Below are 10421 nucleotides of genomic sequence, written 5' to 3' on the forward strand. Positions count from 1 at the left end.
AAGAGCTTAAAGTGTTCCAGAAAAACAAGGGACCAAACTTTGCAGTTGCTGGAGCAGCATGAGCAAGGTGAAGAACCCAAGGAGAGGAGAATGGAGGGGCAGGAATGCCCAGATCATGGAGAGCTTTGGGTCACAGTAAGAACGAGACTGCATCCTCCATGTGACAGAAAACCATCCTAAGGTTTGTGTGCGTGTGTGTGTGTGTGTGTTGGTGGGGGATTTGTCATAATCAGATCTATGACTAAAACATTTACTATGGCTGTTGTTAATCCAAAAACAACATTTACTTTGGATGACAGACTTGGGGGTCAGCAAAGGGCAAGAGCGGACGCAGGAAAACCAATCTGAAGGCTATTTCGGTAGACCAGGCAAAGGATATTGTTGGTTTAAATTGGATTGGTGGTACAGGGTGGAAAGAAGTGTCCGGATTTGTAATATATTTTGAAGGTAGAACCAACAGAGATTTCAGATGGCTTTGATGGAGAAAGAGAGAAATAAGAATTACTCTTGGGTCATCAGCATGATCCACTGGTGAGTGACGGCGCCATGTTTCAAGAAGGAGGAGGCTGGAGGAAGGTTCGAATCACGAGCTCTGGTGTGGACATGTTCTGTCTGAGATGCCTATTTCAGGTTGAGGTATTACTAAGCAGTGAGTGAGAAATTCGGAATTTGGGGAACCACAAAGGCTGGAAATGCACATTTGGAATTTACTTGCATATAGATGATATTTAAAGTCATGAGACTGGATAAGATTATGCAGGAAAGAGATTGCCAAAAGGAGTGTCTGAGAACCATAAATAAGAAACAGAATATTTTGTGCATTCATGTCACCCTGCCTGTCCCATCTGATGCCATCTCTTTGTGGAAGGAAACCTGATGAAAGCAGAATCCATGAGTTAACGCTTGCTTCCCTGAAGTCAACACTACCAGTCATGGTACCCTAATCTCTTTATATGTGGCCAATTCTATTTGCTATTTCATTTAGAAATTTTACTTCTTTATTTATAAGGCAGATTGGTCTGTAGATTTTTCTGGTGCTCTATTTGATAAATTTGATTATACATGTTATGCTGGATTTATCAAGAAATTGTTCAGCTTTTCTTATTTTTCTATGCACCAGAGCAATTTAAATAGCATGGGAATGATCTGTTTCTTGGGGAATGAAAGAATTCACAGTGAAAGAATTTGAGGCCAGGGGCTTTTGGGAAGGGGCAGAATCTTTGCCATGTATTTAGCACTTAAAGTGCTAAACAATTGACAGACCTAGTCTCTGTTTGCCCTCTTGACAACTCTATGAAATCGGTACTATCTCCACGTTAGAGATTATGAAGTTGAGGTGCACAGAGGATTGGAAATTGCCCTCAGTCATGCAAGTAAAAAGTAGCATTTCCAAGATGTGGACCACAATCTGACTTCAAATCCTGTGTGTGTCCTTAACCATTCAGTACCACGGCCTTCCGTGTTAACACTCACAATGATAGTGAAGATTCCCACCCATGGTTTAATGTGAAGGTTGGACAACTGCTATATTTTGCCTGCTCAGCATTCATTACCCCCTGCCTTTACCCTGACTTTCTTTGGAGGAACCACCTGTCCTCCATCTTTGTTTCTGTGTCTTATTTGGGATTCCCCATCTCTAAATCCAGAAATAAGCACACGACCCAGGTGTGATGACTAACATTTCCATTCACCCGAGCAGGGGCGATCCATTCAGGAATGAGCATGAGGTCCAAATTTGGCAAGTCAGAAGTAATCCGAGAACTTTTGCTGGAGTAGGCTGGGCAAACTGTCCCTCTCTGTCCAAGATAGGATGTTTGTCGGGTGCTGCTGGCGGCCATCTTGCACCATGAGAGGCAGACCTGAACCGGCCTCAGAATGGACTCTGCGCAGAGAGCAGCAGTGATCAGAGAAGAGACAGCAAGACCAGGGCTCAGAGCCAGCTTTCATTTCCTGTTGGCCTTGACATTTAAATGAACTCATACATTCCCAGCTTTTGCTAAAGTGAGCTTGAAGTGGGTTTTTGTCACTTTGGGTGTATTAGAATATAACAGCTGCAGGTTATCTAGAAAGGCAGAGATGTGCTTTCCATGTTTCACATTTAGCAACTGGAGCCAGAGAAGTGATTTGCTCAAAGCCAGGCATTTAACAATATACCTAGAGCACGAACCTGTGATCTCTAAATTAGAGCTGACTGCTGCATTCACTGAACTCATAGTTTTCTCAAACGTATTTGTAGAAGAACTTTTTAGAAAAAATACAGGTTACTTTTCTGGGGTCTCCCTTATACATTTAATTATTCATTTCCCCTCACATACTCAGTCTGACAGCTCAGATTTTTATTGTGCTATAAGAAGGATTTACAAAGCATAAGGCTACCATATGGGCATTAGAAGTTTCATTCATTCCAAACTGCACAGAATACCCCTGGTATGCTGACTGGCTATCCTCTGCCCAGAGGATGTGTGATCCAGTAGATCTATGAATCTTTGGATCTACTGGACCACACAGTACCTATGCTGATCTACATATATGCTGGTTGTAACTGTTGGATTGGAGACATGAATGAAGAAGGTGCATATGTGGTCTTGAAACCCATAGTGTCAGGGGCACCTGGGTGGCTTAGTTGGTTAAGCGTCTGCCTTAGGCTCAAGTCATGATCCTGGAGTCCTGGGATCGAGCCCCGTGTCTGGCTCCTTGCTCAGCGGAGAGTCTGCTTCTCCCTCTCCCTCTATCCCTCCTCCTGCTTGTGTGCTCTCGCTCTCTCTCTTTCTCTCTCTCTCAAATGAATAAGTAAAATATTAAAAAAGAAGAAGAAGGAGGAGTAGGAGGAGGTGGAGGAGGTGGAGGAGGAGGAGGAGGAGGGGGAGAAAGAAACTCATAGCGTCATTTCTGCCCTGGTCCAATCTTGAATGGTTCTCTCTCTCATCTTAGGAGCCAGATCTCTTGCTAAGACTGAGCATTCCAGGTTTTCCTGAAAAAAGGCTGTCCAGCACCTGGTTTCTCTTTCTCTTCCTTGAGCCAACTTTCTCCAGACTTAATTTTATCAATTCCTAGAGGACCCACATTATTTTTCCTTGCTTTGTTTCCCCAGCAGCTGGGATCAGGCTTCATGGTCTCTCACTTCATGTGGTTTAGGGACATTGGCCCCATTCCCTGCATCCAGAAACAGATATTTATGTATGGATATATATATGGGGATGCTCTATAAGCATTGTTGAATGAGCAGCAACGAAAACAATGAATAAAGCTTCTCATCTTTAGAAAGATGTTGTTATTCAAAATTGAGTATTACATAAACTTCATAATGTCTTTCTTACAGCAGAAAATATAATTCCATTTACCCACCATCAACTAATATCCTTTTGTGGACATCCTGCACAGACAAATTAATAGGATGAAGAATAAGGTGTGTGGCCAGGAAATAAAGTGAATCTCGGGGCGCCTGGGTGACTCAGTCATTAAGCGTCTGCCTTCGGCTCAGGTTGTGATCCCAGGGTCCTGGGATCGAGCCCCGCATCGGGCTCCCTGCTCTGTGGGAAGCCTGCTTCTCCCTCTCCCACTCCTCCTGCTTCTGTTCCCTCTTTCGCTGTGTCTCTCTCTGTCAAGTAAATAAATAAAATCTTAAAAAAAAAATGAAGTGAATCTCACTAATTCAGAGGGTGTGAAAAAAAACATGAACTTGGCTTTTTAAATTCAATACAGTAAATTTAATACTGAACCACATCATGTCAGATCTGCAAAGGATATTAGTGATTATTTGTGCTGGCTCTTTATTGGATGAGAGAAGAGAGAATAGAATTTCAGAAAGGATGTATAACGCCCTGTGCCTTGTTCCAGGGAATTCAAATGTTGGGTATTCTAGAAGAAGGAAAACTCTGGATTTGCGGCACCTGGGTGTGACTAGCGCAGCCTCCGTGGGAGCACGATAAAATGCAGTCAATTGATGGGACAATGGTGTCTTATAGGTCCTCCCAAGACATGTCTAATGACAATGCTTTTGGGGAAAGCTGGGCAAACCCCACATCCGTATATCTGTATCCCACTGTTGTTTATTGCAAAGGACACACACAGGAATCTGCAGTCCTTCCTCAAAATGTGAGAAAAGGAAAGACTATCTGGCAATGGTACCCAAGGCTTTGCAGGTATTTGTATAGAGTGAAATTGGTCCAACATTTTTTTTTTACTCCAACATATTTTAAATTGCAACCATAATATATGTAGAAAGGGAAACATAAGGGAAACCTTAAATTCCAGTTTTCTGTCATCATTAATACTTACCTGTGTACACTTAAGGCTCCCTCCATACATATTAAGTGATAATATGGAAGTTTCATTTTATGAAATATTATCCTTCCTCAATTATCCACTAATCTGAATGTGGTCTTGTTGCAATTAAATAGATAATACCAATTTAAAAAATCTATTCTTTCTGCCTGGTATGAAGCACAATTTAGATAATCACACATCCTACAGCAGCACAGATTTGGATACTGTTAACAATTAAGCAATCAGGAGTAGGGTCTTTCCTGGTTTCAATGGACTCTCTTTTTTTCTGGTTGTGACTTAACACAGTGATTTAAAAACTTATTTCCTCCTCAAAATTCACATAATCATGAAATAAGCAATTTTTGCTATAAAAACAAGATGAGAGCAAATATATCCCAAAAGTAATAGTTATCAGATATATTCACAGTGCATCATGCTTTGATCTAAAACAGAGAAAGTCAATATTTCAGTGGCAACATGGCGGTGTGGAGTGGGGGAAAGGAGAGGGAACTGTCCAACTCAGCCGAGAAAAACATGATCTTAATGATATGTACTGATAATTAGTGCAGCCCAAACTTCTCCTGTTGACCCAGATTGCTGGGTACAGACAGCTTCCCACCACTTTAAAAATTGATTTATGAAAACCATTTTCATGCCTTGTTTCCCCTCCCTAACAATCTGTCGGATCTACAAAAGCGTTGATCTGCATCGTTCTTGCATTATTTTGGTTGGACTGAAGTTTGACAGAAGGAGCCAGAATCATGCCCTCTCTAAGGTGAGCTAAAGCTCCCAATGCTCTGAGCCTTGTGGGATAAGGGCTGGTTACCTCAAGCAGAAGCACTTACCTCAGCTAAGTTTCCATTGGCTCCACACTCACTAACACATGGGCGGGGGTGGGGGGGGGGGGTTGGTCAGCAACAAGGAATGACCTATTGTTTGCAAGGCAGGGTCCTGCCAAAATGGAAACCTCAATTTCTTATAGCACCCCTCCCCTTTTCTGTTCGGGACTGGTATCACCATTTAGGAAGAATCTAGACTAACAATCTATGCCCCGGGACATCTGGCACGCCTTTGGATCTCAAGCCAAGCTCAGCCCCGGCAAGGCCCACGAGCTCATGCGGAGCGAGGGATTAGCACCCGCACCAAGGCATCCCTGAAGGATCTCTTCAGCTTTTCTCCTCCGGAAAGCCCCCTCCCCGCCAGCTCACTCCTGAGGGACGTAAAACTCCTCCGCCTGGTGTTCTGATAGTGTTTGATGTAAGGTCCCCGATTCCCAGCTGTTGCAAGAGAGCTAGGAACACTCCCTTCATCCTGAGGCTCATCTTCGCCAATGCACCTGACCGAAGCTGCAGAGTAGGAGCACTTTTACAATGCAAAGCAGTCTTCGAGTCCCACCACTTCATTTCGCAGATGTATCAAGTATGTTGGCACCCCCAGACCTTTGGCATTGCCCTCGTTTATTTGTCCACTGAACAACATACCTACCAGGCATCCACTACGCTACGCGTTTATTCATACGCATCACTAGCGAAGTGCGGAAGCAGCAGGATGTTAAGAAAGTTCATTTATCTACTCAAGGAACCATTCACAATTGCACTTGAAACAAGTTATCTGCCAGTTTTTTGGCCCAATATGGCAAATATTATATGGAGAATATAATAGCAGGAGTCGGAAGTATTTGCAAAGGATCTGTGCAGAAATTTGCTGACTCAAATTTTATGACCTCAGTCTCAGGGTGACTCTAGCTACGTCTTATCTTCCCAAAATACTCCTCGGTAATGGCTTCTTTATCATCTCTCTGGAATGTAACTTCATCAGTTTCTATTTTCTCAGTTTCCTATAATTCAGTCAGAAGTCAGCAGTAACATGTCCTAGGGCAAGCACTCTCTCAAATATGATTTTTAATGAAACATGGATATGCACATGCATGTTCCAGCGAATCGTTCTGCCCTATGAAAAGTGTATTAAAAGTGGAGGCACATTTACATTTGTTTTGCGTTTGTTACTTAAGAGGTAAAAATATGCAAACTGCATCCCCTCTTCTCAATACCTCGGAGCAAAAGAAAATTTTATTAAAGTTAGATTCATGACCAATAGAAGAGCTAATATCCCTCATTTGGGGGGAAAAGCCTGCATTTTTAAAATAGTAGGCATTTATTTCTTATCTAAAACTGAGAATACTTACCAAATGTGAATTTTGAACCAGGTATAATGGCCTACACATAAATATGCAATTAAAAAGCAAACTTAATTATAAGCAGTTTACAGCCTAAATGGAATTAGTTATACAGTCTGCAATTGGTCCTGGAAATTTTTATATGAAAAATAAAATTAGTAATAGAGCAATAAAAGACATTCAGTGATTTTCAAGAATGAGTTTTAGAGACAGCCAATTCTTACCCAAGATATACAAATAAAGTGTATAGCTATAGGAAAATTTGCATTTTCTAAGTTAGATAACAGAAAGAAAATCAGCTCTAACACAGCTTAAGAATTATAATCTTATTACATACATGCTAAACTCGTTTATGGCTGCCTTCACCAAAGAAAACTTTTTTTCCAAATTAAAGAAGTTGGGTTTCTGCTAATTCAGCATCCATGTTCACCCTTGAAAACACTGAGCAAAAAATGGTATGAAAGAAAGCAAAATAAAAATTGCACGTGTGTATGTGTGATGTCCTTCTCTTGCACTACTGGCCATGTAGGGTGAGTGAATCCACACTAGCATTTCTTTTTCTCTTTTTACTTTTTTTTATTTTAAAGATTTTATTTATTTATTTATTTGATAAGGAGAGAGAGCACAAGCAGGGGGAGCGGCAGGTAGAGGGAAAAGTAGGCTCCCCGCTGAGCAGGGAGCCCGATGCGGGACTCGATCCCAGGACCCTGAGATCATGACCTGAGCTGAAGGCAGACGCTTAACCAACTGAGCCACCCAGGTGCCCCTGCACACTGGCATTTCTACTGCATTGTCTAGATCCTCTGTGGAGCTCCTAATCTGTTACACTGGTGAGTACGTGACTTTATGCCTGTGGTTTCACACTGGGTTTCGCTGGGTCCGGTGCAAATACCAGGGTGGACCCTGTGATGTGCCCAGGTTACCCTCTGTGGGGCCTGAGGTCCAGCATGCTTGGAGCACTCTTCCATAGCCACGAGATCCGTGCCCTGTCCTAATTCAGATCAAGTGTCACCTCAGGCCTTACCTGATTCCTCCACCCATACCAGCATCACTCCCCACCTCCTTCCCCTGCTTCATATCTCTCTCTCTCTCTCTCCCTATTTTTTTTTTTTTTTTTTTGCTAACACTTCATCACTACTGGACATATTAATTTTTTTTATCTGTTCCTCTTCCTAGCATCTAAAATTCCATTAGAACAGAGACAATTTTTGTCCATCAATGTATCCCCAGGATCTAGATGGTGCTTGGTACATATAGATGCTCAATAATCTTTGTTGAATGACTGCATAATTAAGTGACTAAAATAAAAATACATCTGTTCATCAGTGACATTGTGGAAAGGTCCAGTAGAGAGTGCAGCTTGCAGATCGGCTTGGAAACAATTCCTATAATGGCTATTGTTTTGAACACTTAGAAAATATCAAGACTTCCGTGTGCTTCTGACAGACTTAGAGTATGAAAAGCGTCAAAGGCTGTGTCGGGCTGTGGTGCAGAGAAATCCCAAACAGAAAAACTAAACAAAATCCGTCATCAGACCCTATCAGACTGGTGTTCTCAAGATGGTCAACCAGGCAGCCTGAGGGAGGGACAATGTTCCAGTTTCATAAATGCATCACTGAATTGATCCTCAATGTAGTGACTGAATTTCATTAAGATGAACCTGGGCAGAGACTTCTGTTTATTCAAATAAGTGCTGGTATGGAAAGCTTGGGTTGGGGAAGGATAGCCAGACCAGAAATCGGCAATGAAAGAATTTCCAGCAGAAAAGTGTGAAATAATTCAATAGCATGTGTGTTACTTAAAAATCACCCAATATACTAAATTCTGATCTGACAAACAAGATAAGTTGGGAAGTGATTCACATATCATGAAGATTTTTCAAGTTAATGTAGGCACATTTAATAGAGAAATCTGTAACAAATTTTAAAGTCCTGATTTTTATTATTATTATTATTATTATTATTATTTTAGAGGAGAGAGAGGGGGAGGAGGAGGGTGGGGAGAGGGAGAGGGAGAGACAATCTTAAGCAGGCTCCATGTCCAGCACTGAGCCCAATGCAGGGTTTGATCTCATGACCCTGGAGATCATGACCCGAGCCAAAATCAAGAGTCAGACACTTAATCGACTGAGCCACCCAGGTGCCCCTAAAGTCCTCATTTTTTAAAGATTATAACCAAACCCAAAGTTTTATGAATATACATATACTGTCAATATTTGTAGCTCACTCCATTTGAGAGAGTGCAGCCCCAGCTCCATGTAGATCCAGTACTGTAGTCTATTAAATACGCAAAGGCATCATGTCTAGAAAAGACAAGGTACCTACCTCCATTAAAAAATACTTTATTGCTAAAAAACTCTAACCATATTTGAGCTTTCAGCGACTCCTAATCACTGATCGAAGATCACCATAACAAATACAATAATGATGAAAACCTTAGAAATATTGTAGGAAACATTAAGATGTTACACGCAGACATGAAGTGAGCAAACGCTGTTGGTAGACTTGCGGGATGCAGGGTACGACGAACCTTCAATTTGTACAAAACGGGGTATCTGTGAAGGGCAATAAAATGAGGTATGCCCCTATAGGTTTTTCTGAAGTACCCAGGTGAAGGTTTGAGGATGACGAATATTCCAGAGGCCAAAAGCAAACTTATGACTCACTAAAGCTGTGACTGGGACTCAGTAGCCTACCCAAACCCCTCCACCCACTCCCACTCACTTCAGTACTAGAACATCTAGATGACAGAAGTCGTCTAGAACCTCACAAGGAGCCCGTAGTGGCTGGGTTTCTATATTCCCATCTGAGCAGGGGGGCCAATCAGCTTTCCTTACCATCCCATCTCTGAACTTGATCTTAGTAATGACTCTCACCATAAGAGTCACTCTTCGCCTGAATGTCAGAAGAAGATTTAGAGGTCTGTTGTCAAAGCTATGGATCTTCAGATCAAAATGTGGATTAATTGAAATAATTCCATGTATGACTATATATTATCATGCTAAGCACTTGGGACCAATCATATAGACATAGTATCTCTTTGCTTCCTATAAGAAATATCTTTCCTACAGGATTCTGACTAAGAATATTGCAGATCTTATTCTCAAGACATTTATCAAATATGCTGTTCTAGTGGGACTCACCTGGAACAGAGACCTGTAGTTCTCAGAAATATCTAAGGCCCTTCTTCCTCATGGACACACAGCTGAACTACATTTCCCAGTGTCCCTTGCATTATATGTGTCACTGGGACAAAGTTCCCCCCAGGAGAAAGTAGCTGGGACAGATGTGTGCCACTCTGAGGCCTGGCCCATTAAAAACTACCCAAGCACTATCTTCATCCTCCTTCTCTTCTCCCCAGTGAATAGCACTCCAGAGAGCTAGAGGAGGCTGGGGCCACAGGACGGCAGGGTGTGGTTCCCTGAATAATTGTATGAAGCAAATACACTGCCCACCTGCCCTCACCAAACTCACAATGGGCTGAAATATGAGTGCAAAATAAACTTGTATTGCACTAAGCCACCTACATTTTGGGATTGCTTGTTTCCGTTAATGTACCTTGACAAGCATGATGACCCTTCATGGGTTTTCAGAATCTGAATTTCCTAGGATCTTTTTTGTTTCATTTACTTTTTAAAATGAATTGTAATTGTGCTAAACTGTAAATAACATAAAAGTTACCGTTTTAGCCACTTTTAAGTGTACAGTTCAGCGGCAGTAAGTAATTCACGCTGTTGTGCATTCACCTCCAGAACTTTTTTCATCTTGCAAAACTGAAACTCTGCCCCCATTAGACAATAGCTCCCCATCCCCACCACCCTTGTCTCTGGCAACCATCATTCTAGTTTCTGTCTCTGTGGATTTGACCACTCTAAGTACTGTGGATGAGTAGAATTATACAGTATTTAACCTTTGTGACTGGTGTTCTTGTAAAAGGAACAAACCTTTTAGAATCTCTAAAAGTATGAAAGAGAGTTTTA

The sequence above is a fragment of the Phoca vitulina genome, unplaced genomic scaffold (genome assembly GCF_004348235.1).
Source record: "Phoca vitulina isolate PV1807 unplaced genomic scaffold, GSC_HSeal_1.0 scaffold17, whole genome shotgun sequence".
NCBI lineage: Eukaryota > Metazoa > Chordata > Mammalia > Carnivora > Phocidae > Phoca > Phoca vitulina.